Below are 24,360 nucleotides of genomic sequence, written 5' to 3'. Positions count from 1 at the left end.
ACTGACTCATATTTGGAAACAGAAAATACCAGAAAAGGAGATAAATGGCTGCCCAAATATCTCAGGACATAATTATTTTTAAGGGAGGGCTGCAGTCCTTCGTAAGCTCTTTTCAGAACCTAGGCCATCACGGACACACAGGAGACTATTAGACCAGGTGCTGAATTTTGTTCATGGTTAGCAAACGACATACAAAAAACTAAACTGCTCCCTTGAAGTTGAAATCAAAGAGCATCATGAGCAGCCTTATGTATTTCTGAATGGGAGAGAACACACATGTGTGATGGAGGCAATCCAGAGAGAGGCGCGCTTCCCAGAGGCTGTTTTAAACAGTGACAGACTACAAAATCCTAATGTGATATGTTGGAACATGAAACACACACACACACACACACACACGCTTGCTTGTGAAAAACCCTGCTGAAATCCTTAAAAAGCCAAAGTTTAGAAGAACACGTGCTATGGATACACCAACAGTAATTTCAAAAACACTTTGTTTATGAGTCCATTCCTCACCTCTTTTATCACTTTGACACACTCTTTAGGAAATAACAGAGAAAGAGAAATATGAAGCTGAAGACAGAAAATTTAATTATAAAACAAAGCCACCCACCTTGCTTTCAGGGTCAGGAGATACAATGGCCTTCTTTTGCAGCAAGAATGAACTTAACACCCGTGTGTTAAATGATCACGTATCTATTTAAAAGAAAGGGAAATGGTTTTTAAAAGAAATGAAAGCTATATTCTCAGTCCTTCTCATTGCGAAGTCTTACCAAAAAATAAAAATAAAAGCAGTGTACTGTGGCTCTCTGGCACAAGGCAGAAAGCCGAGTCCTTAAGTTACTATTCCCGTTTCGCAAAACAAAGTAAAACCAAAAAGCAACAGCAAAAGGTGTTTGACAGGTGGGAAAGGGCCTTAAAACACCTTGTGCCCTCCTGGGTCCCTCCCAATGCCTTCAGTGTGGGCTGTGGAAGCAACACCGCTCAACACCAATGTCACCATCGGCTGTTTAAATGCCACAAAAGTACACTTAGAAATGAGAAGAAAGTGGGGCCAGGCGCGGTGACTGACATGGATATGTACAGCCAGCCCCACTGCCACTAGAACAGCCTTAAATGCCCACACAAGGAGAATAAAAAGAAAAGCACATTTTGCAATAGAATAAACTTTTTTTTTTTTTTTTAAATTGAGACCGCGGAAAGTCACATGACCCTGCATGTAGCCTTTTAGGAAAGCAACCGAAATGGTAAAGCCAGGAGGGGGGGCTGCCTTCTTCCTCCTGCAGCCTTTCAGCCCGTCCTGTCGCGCGTCCACATTCTTCTGGGCGCATCTGTGGAGCTATTAAGTGGGATAATCCCTCTGGCCTTTGATACATTTCTGGACATGATTATTTCATTACTCGCAGTATATCAGTAGGATCATAATAAAAAGGACTTCTGACAACCTGCCAAGAGTTTTGTGGCCTTGTAAACACAAAAGTGCTCTAATAAAATTTTATTAAGTGTTAAAAAGTCATAAAAAGTGAAATAACATAAACTACAAAATTTACTGTCCTCAGCAAATGCTGAAAATATCTTCCACAGTAAAATTAAATTAGCATGTAATAGAGAAGCAGTGTGGAGTGGATTTAAAAGAGGATCCAGGGAAAATGACACTGTAACCCAATCAGGGTCACGGAGATTTAATTCGGATTTTCCCCCTTAAATGTGGATAAATGTGCTGATTACAGACGAGAGCTCTGGGGTTACTGGAGTCTCACACATTGTCAATACTTCGGAAGAAATAATATATTGCAGATTGTAACGAGCACGGGGAGCCGGCGAAGGGCAGGGCGTCCACTAGGGCGCGCTGAGAGACCGGGAATCCCCGCAAGGGCGCCCGCGCCGCCCGCCACCCGCCGCCGCGCGCACGCCGCTCCCTCGCCCACCTCCAAATCATATTTACAGTTAGGGTTTTTTTTTTTTTTTTTTTTTTTTTTTTTTTTTTTTGCTCTCGCCTGTGACATTTTCTCCAACTCGGAAAAAATGAAGTGTAAGTCGAGCTTTGCCGCAGGCAGCCCTCGGTCTCCGCTTTCAGATTCGGGGTCCAGGAGCGGAGCGCCCTGCCCGCGGCGGTGCTAAACTCTGGGGACAGGGTGCTGCCCTCAACGAGCGCCCTGGGACTGACCGCCCCGCCGAAGGATGCCGAGGAGCGGGCAAGGCCGGCGTCTGGCTCTGCGCGGGACGCGGGTGCTCTCCGAAGGCCGCGGGCCACGGGCCTCGTTGCGGGTTCAAGTGCATCCGGGTTTGGACGCCGCGGCTCCAGGAGTGTGCTCTCTCTACTGCCCATCCCCTCCCCGGAGTTCAGCGCATCCGCGGCCCCAGAGACCCCTCTTCACCGCCCTCCCGGCCGCGCTTGGGCCGCCCGCCTGGGGCCGAGGTTCCTGGCCGACGCGCGAGGGCGCGGGCGGGCACCGGGTTCCCGCTTTTCCCAGGCCCCGATCCCCGCCCACGCACAAGGCCCCCGGCCCACGCACGAGGCTCCCGCGCCCATCGTGGAGGCTCCGCCTGGAAAAGACGTCCGACTTCCTCTCCAAGCCGCTCCGAGGGGAATCGGGAATCGGCAGGAAGTGACCCGAACTGCCAGCCTGCGCCTTTGCAGCCGGCCCTCGCTTTGCTGAAGACAAGCAGCTCCCACCACAGTCTTGCCTCCCCCTACCCCGAAAGCCCCGCTCAGGTTTGTAAAGAGGGGTGTGAGATCTGAAAAGTATTTGTCTTCTAGGGGGAGAGATGTTGGTAAGGGGCCCAGTGAAAGACGGGTCCTTTTTAGCTCATCAACGCGCCACGTCTTGCTTTGCAGCTCCAAAATGCTGCCAGCGCTGCTGTCCCAAGGGTCAATATTAATGCGTTAAGTGAAATGGGAAATAAATGGACAGTGGCACATTTTGTGGCATCATTTTTACAAGGGGATGTCGAAAGTTTTAAGCTGCATTTAAGAATTAGCCACATCTTGCCTGAAAGTTAATATTTTTTGATAAACTCGTTAATAAAGCCTAGAAGAGGTAAGTTAAAGTTGGTTACCACGTAGATCCTCCAGTCTCTTGTAGAGACTTGCGCAGGTTACTAGGATGAGGACGAGCTGTATTTTTAATTTTCTAGACTAAGTGCAAAGGCATTGAGTTTTGAGGTGGCAAGGTTAATAATGTTCAAGGGCAACTGGAACAGCCAAGGATCTCTTGAAAAGTATTCACTTACTATTAATACTTAAGCCTGAAATAACTATAATTAATTTACAGTGGGAATTATATGCCCATGTTTTAGACTTTTTTGTTACATTAGCTATATGAAAAGGGATGTTCTTTAGTGATTTAAAAAACCACCTGTTTATTGTCATTTGCAATTTGAAATAGCCGACAGCAGTTAAGGCTAGCTACAAAAGCTAACAAGTCAACTTCAGTGTGGTTTGACATTTACTATCAAAGCTTTGAGCGCTAAGAAAAACAGAATTTAAAATAATGTATATAAATAATAAAATTTCATTGTGATTCAATGTCCCTGCCCCTGGAGAAGGGACAGATGACACTCAGTGACTGGCTTGGAACCATTCCCCCTGCAGATGCATTTGTGGATACGGTGGGCCAGGGCTGCCTCTGAGTATATACAGCAAGTGCTTATGGACTTACAGAAACAAATGTTTTACTATTTAGGATTTTCTCAATAGTTTACACTACAAGTTTTGCATGTAGAAATGTAGGATAAGTATTTCTTCGAAAGGAAAAGTTTCGAAAGGAAACTTTATACTTGTATTTTTTTGTGTGTTCACGTTTCTAAGTTCATCTCTTTCAAAAAACATTTTCATAAATATTAAAACATTGCAACTATTATTTTTAATTCTTTTGAGCGCCATGTTTGCTGTAAGTAGTTTTTTCTTTTAAGTAAGATTAATATAATCCTGTCTAAGGAGTTTAATAGAGAGAACAGGATTTCCAAGCCTATAAATGCAGTCTGTATAAAATAGTGAGATCAAAGGTTTTTGTTAAGAAACTCGAGAATTTATGCATTTTAAATGAAGATAGAAACACGTTTTAAAAGTAGTTTTTCCACACCATTTCTCTCCCCCAAAAGAATTCAGAAACTATGTTCCATAGTCTAAAAATGGCATAATCAGATATAAAAATTATTACCATAATATATAGTTCTCTCAAGATGGTGGATACTTTTTAATATATTATGAAGAGTTATATTCTCAGCCCACTGTGTGTTTGAGGGAATGGAAAAGACAAGATGTTTCTAAACACATTTTACTACTGAAATCCATAAGACTATTAAGCTGTGCAGGTAATTGTGTTCTAAGTGGTAGAAGTATTTTTCCAACTGCTTTTTAAACTTTGAAAAATGTATATGTATTTTAATTAGCACTTTTCTTTTAAAGGTTCCAAATACTTAGCTATATCAGCTATGTGATAAAAATTATTGGAATTTGTTCCCTACTACTTTCTGCATAAACAATTGAGAAATATTTTATACTAATCTTTTTATATACAGGGGATAAATTTGAACATGTGTCTTGTTGGTGTAATAAACAATCCAAATTCATTTCTTTCTTGAAAACTTGGCATCGATCTTCATCTTATTTTTTATGCACACAATTTGGACATGCCAGTTTGTAGGCAAGTTTTAAGACAGTGCAAGTTTTATATGGAAGAATGTATATTAAGGTATGAATAGCTAATAGCCAAAATTAAATCAAGAGGTGTGGCATTCACTCCTTTGGATGATTATTTTAAAGGTAGTTTTGCACTCAGGAAGGATTTTCTTATGCTCTGTATTTATGAATATCTAAATTATCCTGCCTTGCAACTTCAAAACTCAATAACCAAATACCAAATTTATGTATTTTCAATGTGACTAAGGCTAGGAATATGAGAAGCAGATTGGTTTTATAAAAGAAAGCAAGCATTTACAATTGTATTTTAAAATATAACCCTAATTTCAAGTTTCTGACAGAAATCTTGTGGTCAGCTCATCAGTTTTTCAGATCAGTTTCTAAATAGCATATAAAAACTACCTTTTCCACATCAGAAGTTCATATTTAGGTTTCCTTAACTGCAAAATCACTTTAAAAGAGAGTGTTTTATGTGAAGGGCCATTTTATGTGTTGGTTCCATCGATTACATATGAATGTATAAAAATCTTGTTTAAAGACCAGTAAAAGTGAGGAAATTCCAAGTCAGGCTGGCTAATTCCATTCATAATTCATCCCAAGTACCTGACTGAGGAAACTTGCAAACAGTTTACAGCTATACATACAAAATAAATTGACTTGCTTTGTAAGCTGGAAGCAGAGTTAAGTTTGACCTCCCTGCTTGGAAGGTCTTAAATTAATAAAATTATGGAATATGGTTAAGCTTTTCAGTTTCCCAAGAATTTTCCAATATCAATGCTTTTTGGATTTTTGCATTTTGAAAATGTAAGCATGGAAGGACAACTTTTTTTGTGCTGAGATGAAGTTAGCTTTCACCCATCCATTTCTTTCCCACTTACACATTTGTTCAGTAATTCTTTGAGTGCTGGGGGACAGAGGCCCTGCCTTGAGAAAATAGCATATGCCATTTCTCTGCCCCCTTCAGCCATCCCCACCCCCAGCTCTCCCTTTATTTCAAGCCAGTTGGACAAGTATTTAGCATTGACACATGCTTCAAACTGCCACATCCACAGCTCTAGGTAGTTTTGGGGATTGGCAGGAAATCCATCTAGACTTTGACTTCTGAGCTGGGAAAAACTACTGGGAAGACCTATGCCTTGATATTGGGGCACTTCTAGGCTGTCTTTCCAATTTTAAGCAATCTATCAGTTGTTTTCTAAGGCTGCACTGTAGACTGATGCCTTCTCTTAGTTTTGATGTTCAGAAGATTTTTTAAACATGTTCATAGATTTCTTAAACATTCTGAGTAATTGTAATTTTAAACTAGACTAATTTTAAGGTTGAAAACTGTCCCAGAGAGAGTCCTTACATAATAACTTCAATCTGATGTGAACTCGAATGACTTTTTAAAAATAAGATGTTGAAAATGTGGGTTTCCGGTGGAAAAGGCTGCCATCCACTTAGAGTAGGATCCTTAGGACCAGTTAATATCCACCAGACACGCTTCAATAAACTGGAACAAGCCTGATGTGGAATTACTGACTCCCCGTTTTCCTGAATGTAGGTCGTTTTGTGTCCTTACAATTTAACGTTTGAAGGGATTTCCTGTCTTTGAAGTACAACAGTTTGTCACCTGCTTGGCTAGCTGCCTTAACAGTTGGGGCTCCTTTCCTACTTTGAAAGACTTAGTGACTCCATGTTCCCTGGCTAGAATTTCCCAGCTCACTGAATGCATGATACCTGCAGCTCTGGGACTCTCCTCTACAAGTTAGTGCCTGCAGATCCCCTGTTCCAAGCTTCATTTCTCTAGGTCAAAGAGCCTAAAAGAAAAGCCCAGAGCTATACACTCACCTGGTTGAAGCCATAAAGAGGTAAGCTTTCATAATGTAGAGCCATATATCAAAATTCATCCCTTTTTAGAACCGGAGTAACTAGTGCTCAGGCATTAGAGTCTCAGGCTAGAGCAAAACACAGCAACTGGTGCCAAATGTACGCTAGTGGCTGAAACCCATTTAAGTAATAAACAAACAAATGTCCTTTTAAGAATGTGCTGTTATTTTTACTTAAGAATGCATATGACTTCATCACCCCTTATGATGCAAATCCTACAGTTCAATATTTCAAGTGAAAATTTGCCTGTTCAAAAAGAAAATATTCACAAATGAGCAGTGTATTAGAAGACAACTGAATTGCTTCTAAGAATGGTGGGTATGCTAATTTTTACCAAATGATACAACGTGCATGCCAAAGCTCTTTGTAAACTAATACACCTCCAAATGAAACCTATTTGCATATATTTCAATAAACTTGTCTGCCTTTACCACATCCACCAATTAATCCTTATGCTCCCACTGCAAAGACTCTCCTCTTTTTGGAGAGGAGCACCAATTGTTTGAAAGCCTGGACTTTCAAACAATCTTAAGGCATCTTCATAGTATCCCTCCTTAAGAGTGCTTTCGTCTTAATATTAAGTAAACATTTAGAAGATTATGAACTTTGGGGACTTTCTTTTCAGAGAACTGAACACGTGTATATAAAATTACAATATTCTGATAAGTGAGGGGAAGAAAATAAAAATAGGTATCATACAGTTATGGCGTAAGATCTTGATGAAATCGAGAAGAAAGTAGAAATCAAGTGCATCAAAGGAAGAAGGGTCAGACTGAATTCTGTTTGTAATTTTTTCAAAATGAACTGAAATGCAGTTTTTCTGACTATATGTTTTCTTTTATGGATATTAATCACTTTGATGCATTTAATTTCTCTGAAAGAAACTGTAGCTTTTGTAACAGAATCTGCTCTACTGGGTTGTGTATGGGCACCTACCAGTTTGCTTTCTAGCCAGTATCATGTGAATTGTCTAGAGAAAATGCCTTTAGCAAACACCTTCAAAAAGCATCCATTCCAAGGGCACACCTCTTGTGTCTCTCACAAAGCAAGTGGTACTACGTCTAGCCAAGGAGGCAGACTCAGATTCATGCATTTATCTGGTGACCTTCTTCCTAGGTCCTGCTCTTGGCAACTGTAAGCCAGTGTACATAAGTATCAGAATGGATTCTCTGGGTACCAAGTGAAAATTCTATCTCTAGTCACATGCTCCTGCACCTTTCATGTGGGAATAGTGTTCCAGTCTTTCCTTGATTACATCACAGATGATAGGAGAACAGGACACGGGACAGGGAACTGCTGGATATCTCTGGAAACTCAGAGCACTTAAAAACACTTTGAAGCCATGCAGCTGCTCGTCTTCAGTGAAACTCCAAAACCCCAATAATATCTACCTTAAAAGCATCAGGAGTATTTTAATTGGGCAATAACCATCCATATTTTCCTTCTGATAAAAGGAATTAAGAATGAAATTTTATGATGATTATAAAGTATATTACTGACCCAAGGGACAAGAACAATTATGAAAAATATGTCCTACATATTTGGCATGAATATGAATTGACTTTAAACCATTCATCTTAAATGTTCAAGCATCTTATTAAAGCTTATAAAATAATATTCACGTAATAACAGAGTAACTTATAATCATGATTGATATTATATCATCAATATTGCAGCAGGCTTTGTGCCAAATACTGAAATTGACTTGGTCTTTGCCTGTTGGACTTAGAGTAAAAATAAATACATTATTAAAAAGATGAAACATGGTAAAAGATTTTGTGCATTTGAGATTTTTTTCTTTCTCCAGTTAAAATTACTAACCATGAAAATGAAAGGTGATTTTTGAAAAACCTAGAAAACCTAGTGAGTTGGAATTGTACTACTAAGTGTTGGAAGAAGATCTGATCAAAATTAAACTTTAATAGCCAGCAGCTGTTTGAGGACAAGTTCACCTTACATGAATGCGGGTCATCATTTGAGGGTAACCCACCAAGCTTAGACTAGTGGTGGCCAGGCCGTAAAATAGGAGTTGTCTTGGAGAGCAAGAGTATTTCTGTATTTGAGTTAATGCTACCCACCAGCAATCAAGATCAATTAACTCTTGTAGTAAACTTTTTTAATGAATTGGAGATGACTACAGAAATTGCCAAAGACAATGTGGGCAAAAATGGATGGGCTAAGTGAAGGGGCTGCCTGTATCAGCATTTACTTAGGCCCAGCCCCACAAAGCCCTAGCAGTTGCCATTCAGACCCTCGTATATTAACAACATTAAGACCTTTAGAGTTTACATTTAACTGTGAGTATTTTCTGCCACATAGGTATTGGCACTTTTTAGCATGACCTACCTTTGTGTGTCATGCTAATAAGTATATATGACTAATAGAACACACACATTTAACTCATTATGGGCCTGGGTCTCCTCGGTTTCAGCTTCAGTGTATGTCCCCTGGCAGGTTTCTTAACTGGTCTGAGCCTAAGTTTCCTCATTTATAGAACAAAGGCAGTAAGTGGTGCCTTTTTGCAATATTAAAATTAGTATTAAATGGCATAACGTTTACAAAATATCTGGAACAGTTTACCATCAGTAAATATCTGCTACTACAGTTGCAAGGGAAAAACAAGATTGAATCTTTGTTCTCAGTTTCTCATTATATAAAATTTTAGAGATTGTTTAAAGAAAAGAGAGAGAGCATCTAAATGAACAGTTTCAATAGCATCTTGTTTATATTCGGAGATACAGCCCTGAACTCAAACTTGAAACTTCAGTGTTAGCCAACCTTCCCTCCTGCCATCACCACCTGAAGGAAAATATCTTTGTGTAGCACAAAAGAACTTAATTCTAATTCTTTTTTTTTTTTCTTTTAAGACAGGGTCTCATTCTGCCATCACCCAGGCTGGAGTGTGGTGGCACTATCATGGCTCACTGCAGCCTTGAACTCCTGAGCTCAAGTAATCCTCCCACCTCAGCCTTCCGAGTAGCTGAAACTGCAAGTGTGAGCCACCATGCCTGGCTGATTTGTCTTTTTAAATTTTTTTATAGAGACCGGGTCTCAACTATATTGCCCAGGCTGGAAAAGAACTTCTTTCCCTCCAAGTGATAACCTTTTCCAGACAGGTCAGCTTAAAAACTGACCCAAAGGCCCTGAAGTACAAAATTTCCTTGGAGAAAGAAAAAAATAAGGGAAAAGGACTTGCTGACTTGCTAATTCATTTTGGGGCCTGTGGGTAACATCAGAATGGCAATGCACTTGGGGCTTTTTCCTAATTTGTATTTTTTTAATCTTCTGAGAAATGACTTTTATATGCCAAGATTCATTCCATGATTAGTTTTTATGACCAAGTTATGAATGCTTTTGAATATGGGGACCTAGAATAGAAATGCTAACCTACCTGTAAGGAGAGGTCTGTGATTGGCATCCCCATCATGCTGTAACTGACACAAAATAAACTTAGGGTAATTGCCACATAATGTAACTTTAATGCATAAGCATATTGTAACATCTGACAAACTTCTTGATCTAGATCAGCAATGTGTAACCCATTCATTGTTGTCACTCTCAACAAGGCCTTATAGGCAAACATCATCACTCTCACTAAAGAGATAGTTTACTGAAATATACTGAGATTTTGAAAATGGAGTCAAGAGGTAGCACAGTGTTTTATGTTGATCCATTTAATGGTCCTTGACAGCCAATAAAAAGACACTGGACGAATACATGGATGCAGTAATTGTTAATATGTCTATTGATAATATTTTCAACATCAGGTAGGGAGGGAGACAGGGAGGAGGAGACAAGGAGGAAAGGAAGGAAAGAAGGAAGAAAGGAAGGAAGGAAGGAAAGGGAAGGGAAGGGAGGGAGGAAAAGAGGAAGGGAGGAAAGGAGGGAGGGAGGGAGGGAGGGAGGGAGGGAATGCTCTGACATCTTACTCCAGAAATAGAGCTGTTTTTATATATTTTACTCCATTATTTTGGATATCAATACTGACCATACTGAGGTTTGTGGTCATTTACACAGTTGGCCAAATTTCACTGAAGTTTGTTTTTCAGATTCTATTAGGTGTTTTCATGTGGCAGTTGCCTAATTTTTTACTATATTTAAGATTTGTCCTTACATTTTGGATATTCTGCCTTTCTTCTTCACAAATGCTCAACTGTCTTAGAGGGTCTTCTGATTTTTTTGGCATGGGGTCACTCAACTAAATTATAGCTAGATAATAACTCCAAAGCCTAGTTCTCCTGGCTTTCCCTGCTGACCTACTTATGTCCAGATGTTCTCATTTATAAAGTGTGAGTCTTTGAAGAGTCATTCTAAGATTGCAAACTGCCAGGTTGTATTCAATACTCTGGACGTAAATTATTTGGTACATTTTGGAAGAACCTAGTAGGTAGGGAAGAGGTGGGTGGGGTGTGGAGTCTTTGTTAGTCAGGAAAGAACATTCTACTTGGGGTACGAAGATATCAGATTATTCAGTAAGGTAGACCACTAAGAGCTAAGTTGTATGGTGTGCACCTTAGTGCTTTAGGAGATCAAAGGAAAGAAATACCAATGAGGACAGAAAGAGTTCTCCAGAGGAAGTAGACTGCAACTGTATTTGTGAAGGATGAGTGGCTGTGGATGGATGAAAAGAACGTTTTCAGTAAGGGGACATGGTGGGTGAAATGCTGAGGCAGGGAGGGACTCAGTGTTCCCAGAGCTATAAGGACCCCAAGAAAATTTCACTTGTACTCTATGTGCTTACTATTTTTGTCTGTCCAGAGTGAATCAGTTCTCCCAGGGACAGATTTGACAGTCTGCACACATTGAGATCTATTTCATTTTAACTTTTCTTCTTGATTCTCTCAAATCTGGCTAAAATACTATTCTGGTCATGTCATTTTCCTGCTTCAGACCCCTCTATGGCTCCCTGTTGCTCAGTCTCCTGAAGATTTCATGCTAGATCTTTGCACCCACCCCCCACGCCCTGCCACCTTGAGCTTCGTTTAACATCTGGACCCTTCTCACTTCTTGCGTCCCAGCTCCAGCCACCTGGAACTGGCAACCGCCATATTCTATCTTGCCTCTGGCCCCTCACATAAAGCTCAGGTGTTGGTTTAAACATCACTTACACAGGAAGACTGGACTAGGTTCCACTGCTATTCCTTCTCACCCCTGCAGTGAGCCCTTTTTTTTTTTTTTTTTGTTTAGACACTGCCATTTTCAAGTTCAAACGCATGATCTTGGAAACACTTAGATTTTCTCACAAATTATTTGCACATTTTTAATAGACTATTTTTTAGGTAATTTTACATTCACAGCAAAGTTAAGGGGAAGGTACGGAGATCTCACATATGCCCGTGCCACTCCCCATGTTATCAACACCCCCCACCATCAACATCCCCTACCAGAGTGGTACATTTAAAACAATTCATGAACCTACACGAACATATCATTATCACTCAAAGTCCATAGTTTACATCAGGATTCATTCATAGTCTATGGGTTTGGACAAATGTATAATGACATATATCTACCATTATTGTATCACACACAGTAGTTCCACTGCTTAAAAAAAAAAAATCCTCTATGTTCCATCTATTCATCACTCACTGTCCCTAAGCACTGGAAACCACTGGTCTTTTTGCTATCTTCATGGTTTTGCCTTTTCCAGAATGTCATATAGTTGGAATTATTATAGTATATAGCCTTTGTAGATTGGCTTCTTTCACTTAGTAAATTGCATTTAACTTTCTTTTCATGGCTTGATAGCTATTTATTTTTAGTACTGAATAAGTATTTCATTGTCTGGATGTACTCAAGCTTATTTATCCATTCACATACTGAAGGACATCATAGTTGCTTCCGAATTTGGGAAATTGTGGATAAAGCTGCCATAAACATCTGTATGCAGGTTTATGTGTGGACACATTTTATTTTAATTACTTAAATATCTGCCATCCTCATGAGACATAAACTCCTTGCAATGAGAAACCATATTTGACTTGATCAGTTGTGACCAGCAGAGAACCTGGACCCTATTCATTCATTCATTCAAAAATTTATAGTAAATACTCGTCATGTGCCCTAATGCAACAGAGAGCAAAACAAACACAAATTCTGTCCTCACATTCTGCTTGGGGAGATCAACACTAAAATGAGCCAGAACTAAAAAATATAGTATGTATATATTTATAGTATAGCAATAAATATGTAGGGGAAATATAAAGCAAGGAAGGAGAACAGAAAGTGCCCGGTGCAAGGAGAACTTTAGACAGAGCGGCCGGGGGAGGCCTCACTAAGAGGATGACATTTGAACAAAAACTTGGAGGAAGCGAGGACGAGTCATGCAGATAGCTGGAGAGGAGCCATCAGACTGAAGAGACAGCAAGTGCAAAGTCCCTGTCCTGCTGTGTGCCCTGGCACGTTAAGCAGGTCACTTGGGCTGAAGCAGAAAGAGCAAGGAGAGGGGAGGTAGGAATTGAAGTCAGAATCCGGGGCAGGCTCCATCCTGGCCTCACTGTCCACCTTCCAGCAGATGTGGATCAGCAAGCGGGAATACGAGTCCGGCCCCTCCACTGTCCGCTGCAAATGCCTCTAGGCAGACTGTTACTTAGTTGCGTTACACCCTTTCTTGCCAAAACCTATCTATGGGCAAAAAACAAGATTGGCAAGGCTTTTGTTTTGTTTTGTTTTGTTTTTGGATTGACTCAGGATTTTAAAAAACTAGACCAATGAAGGTGACAGCAGTCAGTTGGAGTGAGCATCCCCTAAAGTTCTACAATGTGTCTGAGGACTTTGATTAATCTTTTTTTAATAGTCATTCCAAATATCGTGAGATGCATTGTTACAGGAAGACCCTTGCCATCCCCAAAACCACCCCACTTCTCTCTAAGGAGAATGGCCCAGTCCTCTCCCGAGTCCCACACAGGGGAGGTGATAGCAATGCTTTCAATGTAAAGAAGGTAATGCAATTTTTTTAATCTTCAATTCAATACTTTTTTGTTTTATTTTGAATGATCAGCCATCGTGGCCCCCCTTTTTTGTCTCCCAATTTGCGATGTATGAATGCTTTTGGTCTCCCTGGGAGTGGGTGGAGGTGTGGAGGCAGCCAGGGCTTACCTGTGCACTGACTTAAGACCAGTTGAATAAAAGTGCACACCTTAAAAAAAGAAAAAAAGAATCAGGGGGAAAGGACAGTGATCATCACTTAACCAAGTGGTTGGAGAAAGACTGTTGTTTGCTGCTATGTAATATGTGCACTTCAGACTGGAAGATCCAAATAAATGGATAGAGTAGGTTGTGTCCTCTTCTGCTTTAAAGACTATTTTAAATGACAGTTTTAATGATTTAAAACAATAATAGTAACTCAACGTGGAACAAAGCTCAGCTATCAAAAGTTCATTAAGTAAAAGGATCCCAACACAGTCAAGTCCTACCCAGGGATCCTATGCAAGATGCAGATCATATGCACATCTTTTATTATTATTATACTTTAAGTTCTAGGATACATGTGCAGAACGTGCAGGATTGTTACATAGCTGTACACGTGCCATGATGGTTTGCTGCACCTATCAACCCATCATCTACATTAGGTATCTCTCCTAATGCTATCCCTCCCCTAGATCCATCCCCCCGACAGGCCCCAGTGTGTGATTGTGATGTTCCTCTCCATGTGTCCATGTGTTCTCATTGTTCAACTCCCACTTACGAGTGAGAACATGTGGTGTTTGGTTTTCTGTTCTTGTGTTAGTTTGCTGACAATGATGGTTTCCAGCTTCATCCATGTCCCTGCAGAGGACATGAACTCATTCTTTTTTATGGCTGCATAGTATTCCATGGTGTATATGTGCCACATTTTCTTTATCCAATCTATCATTGATGGGTATTTGGGTTGGTGCCAAGTCTTTGCTGTTGTGAACAGTGCTGTAATAAACTACACATGCGTGTGTCTTCATAGTAGAGTGACGTATAATCCTTTGGGTATATACCCAGTAATGGGATTGCTGGGTCAAATGGTATTTCTGGATCTAGATCCTTGAGGAATTGCCACACTGTCTTCCACAATGGTTGAACTAATTTATACTCCCACCAACAGTATAAAAGTGTTCCTGTTTCTTCACATCCTCTCCAGCATCTGTTGTATCCTGACTTTTTAATGATCGCCATTCTAACTGGCATGAGATGGTATCTCATTGTGGTTTTGATTTGCATTTCTCTAATGACCAGTGATGATGAGCTTTTTTTCATATGTTTGTTGGCCACATAAATGTCTTCTTTTGAGCAGTGTCTGTTCATATCCTTTGCTCACTTTTTGATGGGATTTTTTTTTCTTGTAAATTTGTTTAAGTTCTTTGTAGATTCTGGATATTAGCCCTTTGTCAGATGGATAGATTGCAAAAATTTTCTCCCATTCTGTAGGTTGCCTGTTCATTCTGATGATAGTTTCTTTTGCTGTGCAGAAGCTCTTTAGTTTAATTAGATCCCATTTGTTAATTTTGACTTTTGTTCCCATTGCTTTTGGTATTTTAGTCATGAAGTCTTTGCCCATGCCTGTGTCCTGAATGGTATTGCCTAGGTTTTCTTCTAGAGTTTTTATGGTTTTAGGTCTTACGTTTAAGTCTTTAATCCATCTTGAGTTAATTTCTGTGTAAGGTGTAAGGAAGAGGTCCAGTTTCAGTTTTCTGCATATGGCTAGCCAGTTTTCACACAATAAAAAGTGATAAAGGGGATATCACCACTGATCCCACAGAAATAAAAACTACCATCAGCGAATACTGTAAACACTTCTACGCAAATAAACTAGAAAATCTAGAAGAAGTGGATAAATTCTTGGGCATATACACACTCCCAAGGCTAAACCAGGAAGAACCTGAATCCCTGAATAAACCAATAACAAGTTCTGAAATTGAGGCAGTAATTAATCGCCTACCAACCAAAAAAGCCTAGGACCAGATGGATTCACAGCTGAATTCTACCAGAGGTACAAAGAGGAGCTGGTACTATTCCTTCTGAAACTATTCCAAACAATAGAAAAGGTGGGACTCCTCCCTAACTCATTTTATGAGGCCAGCATCATCCTGATACCAAAGCCTGGCAGAGACACACAAAAAGAGAGAATTTTAGACCAATATCCCTGATGAACATTGATGCAAAAATCCTCAATAAAATACTGGCAAACCAAATCCAGCAGCACATCAAAAAGCTTATCCACCATAATCAAGTCAACTTCATCCCTGGGATGCAAGGCTGGTTCAACATAGGCAAATCAGTTAACGTAATCCATCACATAAACAGAACCATTGACAAAAACCACATGATTATCTCAATAGATGCAGTAAAGACCTTCCATAAAATTCAACACCCCTTCAGGCTAAAAACTCTCAATAAACTAGGTATTGATGGAATGTTTCTCAAAATAATAAAAGCTATTTATGACAGACCCATAGCCAGTATCATACTGAATGGGCAAAAGCTGGAAGCATTCCCTTTGAAAACTGGCACAAGACAAGCATGCCCTTTCTCACCACTCCTATTCAACATAGTATTGGAAGTTCTGGCCAGGGCAGTCAGGCAAGAGAAAGAAATAAAGAGTATTCAAATAGGAAGAGAGGAAGTCAAATTGTCTCTGTTTGCAGATGACATGATTGTATATTTAGAAAACCCCATTGTCTCAGCCCAAAATGTCCTTAAGCTGATAAGCAATTTCAGCAAAGTCTCAAGATACAAAATCAGTGTGCAAAAATCACAAGCATTCCTGTACACCAATAATAGACAAACAGAGAGCTAAATCATGAGTGAACTCTCATTCACAATTGCTACAAAGAGAATAAAATACCTAGGAATACAACTTACAAGGGATGTGAAGGACCTCTTCAAGGAGAACCACAAACTACTGCTCAAGGAAATAAGAGAAGACACAAAGAAATGGCAAAACATTCCATGCTCATGGATAGGAAGAATAAATATCATGAAAATGGCCATACTGCCCAAAGTAATTTATAGATTCAGTGCTATCCCCATTAAGCTACCATTGACTTTCTTCACAGAATTAGAAAAAAACTACTTTAAATTTCATATGGAACCAAAAAAGAGCCCATATAGCCAAGACAATCCTAAGCAAAAAGAACAAAGCTGGAGGCATCACATTACCTGACTTCAGACTATACTACAAGGCTACAGTAGCCAAAACAGCATGGAACTGGTACCAAAACAGATACATAGACCTACGGAACAGAACAGAGGCCTCAGAAATAACACCACACATCTGCAACCATTTGATCTTTGACAAACCTGACAAAAACAAGCAATGGGGAAAGGATTCCCTGTTTAACATATGCACATCTTATGCAAAAGGCAGATCTTATGCACATCTTACGGAAAATGCTTATGCACATTACCATAGTAAGCAAGAGATTCATGCACAGAAGTGAAAGAACAAGAAAGGAGGTAACTTCAGCTATCAAAGAAGTTTTAGAATCCACCTTCACCCTAAATGATTATCCAGTTATGATGACATAGAAAATTGTGGTTTTCTTATTGTTGTTTTCATCTAATCATTCAGAGGCCCTATTCTTCTCCACTACTAGTATAACTAGCAAGTAAAGTAACTATTTCTTTTACTTTTTTGAGAGAGTCTCACTCTGTGGCCCAGGCTGGAGTGCCGTGGCACCATCTCAGCTCACTACAACTTCTGCCTCCCAGGTTCAAGTGATTCTCCTGTCTCAGCCTCCTGAGTAGCTGGGATTACAGGCATGCACCACCACGCATAGCTAATTTTTGTATTCTTAGTAGAAATACAGGCATGCACCACCACGCATAGCTAATTTTTGTATTCTTAGTAGAAACAGGATTTCACCGTGTTGGCCAGGCTGGTCTCGAACTCCTGACCTCAAGTGATCCGTCCACCTTGGCCTCCGGAAGTGCTGGGATTACAGGCATGAGCCACCACGCCGGCCTAAAGTAACTATTTCATCAGGTTATACTTAGCACCATACAAAATTCCTCCATCCACAGGGAAAGTATTAGACGCACCAGAAAGAGGATGCATGCAGATGGAATTTCTTTCTTGAAATACCTCTTCATAGCTACAGACTCCAGAATTCATAACTTGTGTGGGTACCACAAAGCCCTCTGTACAGGATGTCTGCTGAGGCTAACTGTGTGGAATGTCACTCAGCACGGCTGCCGGGCTCCCCCAGCCACCCTCACTTCATCAGCACAGATCATGCACACCAGCTTTCCTTCTCTCAACACTTGGCTCCCAGCCCTTCACAGAACCCATGAATGGAGCCTCCTAAGGAAAAAGACACACAAGAAATAAGGGCTAGACAAATACCACATCTATTTCCAAAACCAGTAAACTTATCATGAGAACACCTTTCCAGTGTAGGGCTTAGTTTGAATTCCATCATAACAAAGAAAAACAAATCTTCATTACGTTTGTCCAGAATCTAGGCCACATCAAAATTCTGATTGTCATAGCACATCACATGGCATAGAGAGCATAAAGGCACTAGAGAAATAAATGTTAACATACAAAACACAAGAGGGCAAAGTGAAAAGATAGTATCTGTGAGGGAGGTGTTGATGCCTCTGTTATTAACTGCAGCTCAAAGCATTGTTCATGAGGCACTGACTGCCTCTCAACACAGTGTTATCTCCTTGGCATGTGCTTGAAGTTTTGGGTCTTTCTTGCTTTCCTCTAACCTCCACCTTCTGTCATTGTTAGTGAGCCTCAGTTTGGACTGAAATCCTGTGGCATGTAGAGCTACATGATCAAAGCCCTGTGTAGGCATTTGGGTCAGTGCCAGCAAAGTTCAGGTTGTACTTCAAACGAGTCCTCAGAGTGCCTCACAGCCAAGGGCAAGGGTTCACTGGGTTTGATCTTGAGCTGCCCACATTTAGGGAGTCTTCAGCCCCTTCAATTGATAAGCCCTGCTTGGCAGAGCTCTGCTTTAATTAACGTGGCCCTTGGGTGGATTTGATTTCTTATGTATCAGCACCTGACTGGGTGTAACCTTATCTTTGCACATCGTACTCATGATGGATCTGAAACAGTACAGGTGAAGTTTGTCTTTGACCCGACAGCTGGATTACATCCCAGTTTCACAGCCACAGAAGAAAAGTCCGAAATCTCAACTCGTTATTGACATTTTATGAAGCAGCCACATTGGGTGAGATGCTAATATGATTGGACACGGTGATTCCAGTAAAACGACGATTACTTAAAAGTTTATTTCTCTACTAAGTGTAAGTGTTAGAGGCAATAGAAATAAATAAGTGATAGATGGTTCTTGGGGGTGACATGGAGGTATCTCTCCGAAGCTTGGAAGTTAGGGCAAGTAGTTGTTCTCTAAGCATTAAGTTACTTAAATACATGCATAATTGAAGGAGACAGAATGTTTCTTTACCTTTTGCAAAATGTGATTTCAGAAGAGGCAGGAGTACAGCCCAGTGTCCTAAGGAACATGAGTCCTACAGTGCTTCCCAAATCTGTTTGGGACAATCTTCCATAGTCACAGTGCCGATTTCACTTTGTTTACATTTGCATTTCTTAAACATGTTTTAAACCATAGAACTCTATCACATGACCTCTTGCTTTTTTAAAAATGTCATACTCATTAGTGTACTAAGGAGCTAATTTAGAAAGCATACTTACTCTGGGAATATGGCCTACCCAGGCTAAGGAAAAAAGCTCACCTTGGATGATCTGCACTGGAACACAAAATAAGTAATCATAGAGGCAGAGTTTTGTGACTTGTGTAGAACTGTCCTAGAGAGGTGGTGATGGAAGTGAAAGGGGGAATCACTCCAGTCACCAGAGATCATATCCATGTGCATGTGTGTGTGTGTGTGTGTACGCGTGTGTGTATGACTTGAAGTGTCATTTCATCTGTCCTTACCGTAGTCTGTATGGAACATCCTCTGATACTGTTCATTCTCCCTTTGCAGATTTCTGAATAAAAATGTGATATGAGGAAGGTGTTCCATGGATAGGAGCAAGGTATTCTGGACCCCAGAAAGGGATATCCTCCACTATGGATAGTCAAAATTTTCTTTTACTTATTAGTTTCTTGTGAATTAACCAGATACAGTATGACCATCTCTGAATACCCTGAAAAGTACCTGGGTCCAAATAGTGGCTTTGCTACTCACTAGATGTATACTCTCAAGCTGGGCTCCATTTCTTCATTTGCATATTGGGGATACTGCGATCTTGTGGGATTTCCATAAGTACTAAACAAAATATAATTAGTACCTTTCACATCATAAGCATTCCACAAATCTATTTCATAGTTTTGTTGTTTCTATTATGATTCCTTATTGCAAAGATCAACAGGCATTAACACAATTTATAAGGTATTAGAGCCCTTCAAACATGTTTCTCAACAGGCCATTGTTAACAACATGTGCATGGCTGTCTTTGATTCACCATTGCTAAGGCAAAATGAGTGATGAGATATGTGAAAAATCAAAGAAAGGGTCTATAGATAGGCAAGATGCCTTTTTCCTTTGACTTTCAGCTCCCGGAAGACAGGGGCCTTGTATCTCTATACCCAGAGTGCCTAGTAATGGGCAGGTATTTCTGCTGAATGAATGGATATGCTAATTATCAACTAGAAGGTTCTGAAAAAGAGAGTTGTCATTGGAGGTGCTGTGTAGATCCAATAATAGAAACCAACTCCTGGAAGGGAATGCCAGCTTGGCAGAGCTTGCCAGTGAGAAGCAAGTCTTTAATAAGCTATTGGTGTTCATAGCTAGAGAGAAAGGGGAATTTAGATTGGGAGATGGAATGGCTTCAAGGATTCCTGATCAGGTATTTATTCTGACAAAAGCTTGCCGGAAAAGGTCCCAGCTCTCTGATATTGTGAATGCCTGTCTGTGAGAGGCGCAGGAAAAACAGGCGAAATCGGTTAGGGTGTTCTGCTCAGTGTGGCTGAATGTGATGGATGGCTCGGTGTGCTGTTTATCTACTGCAGGTTGGTATTTCACCTCTGTTTTCATTAGACTGATGGTAAGGTAATAATTCTTTCCTCTGGCTGAAAAATCTGTCTTTAGCCATTTGTTGATCTTCTTGAATGGGCAGTTCAGGTGCACAGAAGTCACCCTAAAGGAGATTTTGAATGAAAACTTAAATAATGCTGGTCGGCATCCACAGAGCTCTCGGGCAGCACAGGCCTTCGCTAGACTGGCTGTGATTATTAGGTGTGCAGCATCACATTTGCCCAAGGACAGCAAGCCTACGGAATGGTACAGGGTAACCACTGCTGTAGGAGACAAAGCGTGAACATCACATTTGATTTCTTTGGAAACACTCAAGCTTATATTGTAAATTAAATTAAGGCAATGCAGTCTTCATGAGATGTTTCCATGTAGCACTGTGTTACAGTGGAAAATGCCCCAGCCTGGGTCTCGGAAGTCTCCACCATGATACTCTCTCTGGACAAATCTCTTAATGTTTCTGAGCCTCCATTTCTTCATCTCTCAAGAGATAATAATAATGTATGCACTGGTTTTAATAGAAAGCTCTTATCAAGATGATATAGCTTTGAGTTTTTTCCCAAGGCAAGGAGGAACAAACAGAACAATGACAGAGGCAAGTGGCTTTAGTAAGCTGCAGCTCTATAGCTCCTCCCTTTCCAACCTCTCTGATGGAGGGCACAGAAAGGAAGATGACAGAGTTGGCTCATTAAGCATTGATCAAGGAAGGACTCTCCCCACACCCGACAGAACAGATCCATCCCAGCAGTTTTCTGAGTTTGTGAGCTGATGGGCAAAGTGATAGAGCTTCCACTCACAGGGCTCGTCAGTTGCTCCATCGGGAAGGGGACTGCTGAAAGGTTTCATCCACCAGAGACAGAGTGGCCAGTAGAAAAGATAGAATCTTGTAACTGCTGGTTCTAACTCGTGGGACTTCCATTAAGAATGAGGGTCCCTTTCTTCCTATCAACCTGTGAGGACAGCCCATCCATTACTTCTATACTATGGGTTACTTGCCTAAGAAACAGTTCTCATTTAGTATAACGAGGTGCCCATATGTCCTGATTTGTTCCTGACAGTCCTATTTATGCTTTTTGTCCCAGAATAAATATTATAGCACTACCATTAACTCTCAAAGTGTCTGGGTTTGGTCAGTAAATTATATGACACAAACACATTAATTTTATAATAGGCACCTTCTCAATTCCCAGCAAATGCTTCCTGTGTATCGCCAGTAACCTCTCTACCATCAGTTTAGTTGATTTGTGATATACAAATACATTTTTACTTTATAATTTTCACATAGCAATTTCTAGTCATCAATATCATTTTCACAGCACTCCTGAGTTGAGGGAGAGTAATTACAAAGAACTGTGGTTAATAAAATGATGAAGGATTTTCTTTCAAATACATTTATGAGAATCAACTAACGTAACTTTTGTATAGTGTCAAATAAATGCAAACTTACTGGCCAAGCACAGTGGCTGAAGCCTGTAACCCCAACACTTTGGGAGGCCAAGGTGAGAAGATCACTTGAGACTAGGAGTTCAAGACCAACCTGGGCAACATGATGAAACACTATCTCTACAAAAAATAAAAATACAAAAAATTAGCTTGGCGTGGTGGCACACACCTGTAGTCCCAGCTACCTGGGAGGCTGAGGTGGGAGGATCAACTGAGCCCTGGAGGTCAAGGCTGCAGTGAGCCGTGAGCATGCCACTGCACTCCAGCCTGGATGACAGAGTGAGACCCTGTCTCAACAACAACAACAAAAAAAGTGAACTACTGTAATTTATAGTTCTGAAATAACAATGTCAACTAAAGCAGTATTATTATTATTTTTAGAGACAGAGGCTTGCTCTGTCAACCAGGCTGGAGTGCAGTGGCATGATCATAGCTCACTGCAGCCTCAGACTCCTGGGCTCAAGCCATCCTTCTGCCTCAGCCTCTGGAGTAACTTGGACTACAGGCATGCATCACTATACCCAGCTAATTCTTTAAACTTTTGTTTGTTTGTTTTTTATAGAGATGGACTCTCGCTATGTTACACAGGCTGGTCTTGAACTTCTGGTCTTAGATGATCCTTCCACCTTGGCCTCCCAAATTGCTGGGATTATAGGCAAAAGTCACCATGCCCAGCCAATAATTATTTTTATTTATTTGTTCTTCAGTTAAGCAATCATTCAACAAATGATTGTTTGTGAAATGTTTCCAGGTACTGTGCTACATAAGGGAAATTTAAAAATGAAAGACAGAGACTCTTACCATAGGAATTTATAGGAAATGGGTTTAAGAGACAAGTAGATTATAATAAGACAAGATTATAATATGGCTAGAGTAGCACAGAACAGGAGCACCTAACCCAGCCAGCTTCATGCCACCAGACAGCCAGGAACAGAGGGATGTAGTAGTGAGGGATGGCTTCCAAGTGGCAGTGATGTGGAGCTGTCTTGAAGCACATGTAGGAATTAGTCAAGGGAGAATATAAGAAAAATACTTTATAGTGTCTTTTCCAATATTAGAAAATAATTGAGACAGATGTTAAAGCCAGGAAACATTCTCTTCCTTGGATATTCTCTTCCTGTGTGATACAGTTTGGATGTTTGTCCCCTCCAAATCTCATGTTGATATTGATTGCCAGTGTGGGGGTGACTGGACCATGGAGGCGGATCCCTCATGAATGGTTTTGCATCATCCCCTTGATTATAAGTGAGTTGCCACCCAGTTAGTTCATGAGACATCTGGTTGTTTAAAAGTCTAGGACCTCCCCGTCTCTCTTTCTTGCTCTAGCTCTCACCATGTGACGTGCCTGCTCCCACTTCTCCTTCTACCACGATTGGAAGATTCCTGAGGCCTTCACCAGAAGCCGAGCAGATGCTGGTGCCATGCTTGTACAGCCTGCAGAAACATGAGCCAATTAAAGCCCTTTTGTTTATAAATTACCCAGCCTCGGGTATTTCTTCATAGCAACACAAACGGCCTAATACACTGTGCATTTGGCAGGAAGCTGTTGCTGGTGGTCTGGGGGACTGAATGATTGAATAAGCTTTCAATTTAGGAAGCTCTTGAGAGAATGCTCTAATAGCACTTTCCAGTAGAAATATGTGATTCATGAATAGAATTTTAAATGTTCTAGTAGCTCCATAAGCACATTACAAAAAAAACCAGGTGAAATTCATTTTAATAATCTATTATATTTCACCCAGTATTTCCAAAATACTATCATTTCAATGTGGAATCAATATAAAAATAATGAGCTATTTTGCAATTTTGTTTTTAGATGAAGTCGTCAAAATCTGGTGTGTATTTTACATGTATGTGTTTCAGTTTGTACCAGCACATTGCAGTGCTCAATAGCCACATGTGGCTAGTGGCTCTTATATTGAGGAGTCCAGTTTTATAACATCAACATCAAATCCCACCATGGTCACAAATGAAAATGAACCCAGAGTATTCTGGCTGGATTTATTAATGATAACTAATCCCTCACTTACATAAACAGCGTATGCTTCAAGAAGGGAGAACAAAGATTCTGTAAAGATCTATGTCCTAGGCATTTCTCATATGTGACAGCCAATAGTGTTTACGACAGGCCCTATACTTCATAAGCAAGCTATGATACAGTATTGTAAATACAAATATTTTAACTGTGGATATAGTAAAAGCATTTTGGGCTTCCCAGATTGGCTACAGATTCCACCATCACTGGGGCCAGTTTGTGATTATGCATCTGTGATACAACTCAGAACCAATTATTCCATCATAAAAGGCGTGGTCAAGGCAAACTCTCACACATAATGTCACCTGTGGTAATTTTTTTCTTACTGAAATAGCTGCAGTGCGGTTGTATACAAGCGTATTTCTTTTAGTGAGATAAGACAAAATGA

The 24,360-nt window shown here is 40.4% G+C and overlaps 1 pseudogene; it reads left to right on the top strand.

Moving 5' to 3' along the window:
• The first annotated feature begins 950 nt into the window (after positions 1–950).
• Positions 951–23,396, top strand: LOC134737423 (collagen alpha-2(I) chain-like; annotated as a pseudogene).
• The last annotated feature ends 964 nt before the right edge of the window (positions 23,397–24,360 follow it).

Source organism: Symphalangus syndactylus, chromosome 8 (genome assembly GCF_028878055.3).
Source record: "Symphalangus syndactylus isolate Jambi chromosome 8, NHGRI_mSymSyn1-v2.1_pri, whole genome shotgun sequence".
In the NCBI taxonomy this organism is placed as follows: Eukaryota; Metazoa; Chordata; class Mammalia; order Primates; family Hylobatidae; genus Symphalangus; species Symphalangus syndactylus.
Note: the sequence above shows the minus strand (reverse complement) of the source record. Positions and strands in the feature narration are given on the sequence as shown.